Here is a 3,536-nt window from a genome sequence, read left to right as displayed (position 1 = left end):
AATGGACTATGCTATCAATTTGTTTTATAAAGCGTGTTTGATTATTTGGAAGTGGAAAATCCGTTCCTAGAAGTTGTTGGAACTATGGTAAAGTAATTAGGTGGTGTTTCCAGTTTCCTATTGTCAATAACACAAGGTACTGCTATCACTGCAAACATAAAGGTGAAAGAGAAAGGCATTCATGTCATGTAGAATAAAAGCTTACGGATGGAATTTTGGTGGGGGGTTTCTAAGGTCTTGGAGTCTCCAAGTACAATGGTTAGCATTTTTGGTGGGGGCTCTCCCTATGCATTATCTTATTAATTCTTATCTAAGTCTCACCATGTTTCAGCTACATTGGAAATCACTNTGTGCAGTGTCGTGGTCAAAAAAATTGTTCCTTTACTTCTTTAAAAGTAGTGGTCCCCTTTTGCTGGACCAGTGTTTCCTTAGTGGGGATGTTATTTTATCCCCTGTCCCTTCATGTCTTACAGTTGCTTAGATAGTACTTTATCCCGTCCCTTTCATAATATAATTTTGCCCCCAATATACAGGTGTGAAAAGGTTCTGTTTCAATAGTANTATATCATGGATGACCGTATTAAAGTAGTGGTCCATCATACAGGACACTTTGTTAGTGATGATAATGGTGATTTAAAATTTGATGGAGAGATAACACAATGGTCTTGTGATCCAGACCTATTCTGCTATTTTGGAATAATAGCATCAGTGAAAGAGTTAGGTCATAAAGACATTAAAGAAGTTTGGTATAGTTTAGGAGGTCAGTCAGTGGTACCAGAGAGGTTAGAATTATTGACTGATGATAGGGGTGCTTTGCACATGGTTAATATTGCAATGTTAAATGGTGAAGTACATTTGTACGTTGTTCATAATAGAAATGAACCAGAAATAATTGAAATGATTGACTGGGTTGATGGTGCTGTTAATGATGAAGTTCATGTGGAAACACAAGTTGAGGGTGAGGGTGAGGTTCAAGTTGTAACAGAAATGCAGAATGTTCATGGTGAGGGTGAGTGTGAGGTTGAGAGAGAGGTTGAGGCTGAAGTTGTAACACAATTGGCTGAGGGAGAAGTTGAAAGAGAGGTTGAGAAAGAGGTTGAGGTTGAGGCTGAAGTTCTATCAGAATTGGCTGAGGGAGAACTTCAAAGTGAGGTTGAGAGAGAGGTTGAGAAAGAGGTTGAGGCTGAGGTTGAGGCTGAGGTTGAGTGTGAGGCTGAGGTTGAGGGTGAGGTTGAGGTTGAGAAAGAGGTTGAGGGTGAGGTTGAGNTAATTCAGTTATTGATTGGAAGTACATTTTGAGGGAAAGTGATTTGATAACATGCAACTTGGTTCGTTATAAATAAGGTTATAATTAAAATTGTTTGAGTAGAAAGATAAAGTAACTTTTGCCTGTTAAAATATATCCACAATTTGTGCGAAGTAGAAGTTACTAGTTTCTACCTAGTATAATTGGCACAGGACAAGCAATGCATGAGTGTTTTAGTGGAAAATAATNATTATTTTTTAATTAGAAAGGACTAAAGTCTAACCAAACAATAGAAATTCAATTGAAACTATAGAATTAGCAGTCTGTTAAAAGTAGTTTACAATAATTTCAAAAAGACAATATCATGGTTACAACTTCATCCTGAAGGAAAATTCACTATGTTGAATTAGAAAAGAATTAGGACAGATATCCTTTTTTTAATGGTTATTTGACTTAGTTTTTGTTAAATAATGTTAATTTGTAGTTACATTTTCTTAATGAAAATTTGTTTTCTCCCGTTTTCACTGTAGTGGTCGATCCTTCCAATCTTTCTGATGGTCTTCATTATTTTGAGGTCTATGGTATTGATTGCAAAGCTCCATGGCGAGGTCCTCTTTTCAGAATTCCAATCACCATAACAAAGCCTAAGGCTGTAACTAACATGCCTCAACAAATTTCTTTTTCAAAGATGTTATTCTAGCCAGGTGGGCATTAGTTGATCAAATTTATCTTCATGCTCTTTTCGTTGGTGTCCTACTAAGTTTTTAAATCTGGGATCTACATGCATGTAATGTGTTATAATTGTAAAAATAAAATAAGGAGTTGATCCTACATAATAAGGAATATCTAGATTATATATGTATTCTCACGAAAATTTTTATTTAGTCTCTTATCATGCTTTTGTTATTAGAGGATATTAAATTTCCACTATTTATTGTATTGATTCCTTTTTCTCAATGTAAATAAAGCACCCATGTTATGTCATAAACACGGATTTAGTTTAATGTTTCTCTCTTCCCTAGAGTTTAACATAATGCATAGCCACCAGTGGGCGAGACTTAGGAAGGAGATGCTCCTACTTATTTAGTTAGACTACTTTTATATAGATCTTATTCGTGTTTGGGTGAGCGCTAGTGTAGCAGAAGGGTCATACATAATGGCCTAATCCATATACTAATCATAGACCAAAAAATGAAGTGCATATACTCAAGGAGTTTAAAAATTTCAGTTATTTACATTTTTTTTTCTTGCTTTACTAGGCCATATAGAAAGAAGATACATCGAAGTTCCGCATGGTGCAACTTGGGCTGAAGCAACAATGAAAACCTCAGATTTCGACACAGCAAAAATATTTTATGTGGATGTTGTTCAGGTATGACTTGTGGCTTGAAACTTTGTCAGATTATGGTAATCTTGTTGATACATATTCTATACCAGCTGTGCCCACTACAAAGACCTCTGAAATGGGAGACTGCTGTAACTTTTCCTTCTCGTGCTGCGAAATAGTGTGTTGCTTGAACTTCTCTGGTATATTCTTGTATCATTTCTTTGCATAATATTAACTCAATTTAGCATTGATATCAAATTTTTGTTAACGCAGGCACTAATGTGAAGATAGCTTCTGCTTCATCCAGCGTGGTAATTCTCTCCCCAGATAACTTTGATGAGATTGTCATGGATGAAACAAAAGATGTTCTGGTGGAATTCTACGCACGACGGTAAGTATACCTAGATGATTTGCAAAACTTCATTATATCTTTAGCTTTTTTTTTTTTCATTTTAAATTTTTATTTTCAATATGTTTCTTGATAAATTTATAATGTTTTACAGGTGTGGTTACTGCAAGGCCCATGCCACTGTAAAGATGTTCTTCGGTCACTCCTATTATAGCTTATGGTTATTGTATCTTATAATTCTGATAAAATTTCTTTACCTCCATATTTTAGTTGTTTTATCTTTAAAACTGATATAATTTCTTTTATGAAAATATACAAGTGTCCATATACTAAATTGTTTTTAAATTGCATATGTATAGTTAATTTGAAAGTTTTGTTTATCTCTTATTAAATATATAAAATTTCTAGTTATTGAATGCAAATATAAGATTTTTTTTTTATAGTTATAAAGTTACATACGGATTATCCGTATGTAATTTAGATACGAATATTACATACGGATTATCCGTATGTAATTTATATATAGATATTATACGGATTATCCGTATGTAAGTTATATACGGATTATCCGTATGTAATTTATATACGGATTATCCGTATGTAATTTATATACG

This window comes from Vigna radiata, chromosome 1 (assembly GCF_000741045.1).
Source record: "Vigna radiata var. radiata cultivar VC1973A chromosome 1, Vradiata_ver6, whole genome shotgun sequence".
In the NCBI taxonomy this organism is placed as follows: Eukaryota; Viridiplantae; Streptophyta; class Magnoliopsida; order Fabales; family Fabaceae; genus Vigna; species Vigna radiata.
The sequence above is the reverse complement of the archived record's forward strand: the minus strand, read 5'-3'. Positions refer to the sequence as shown.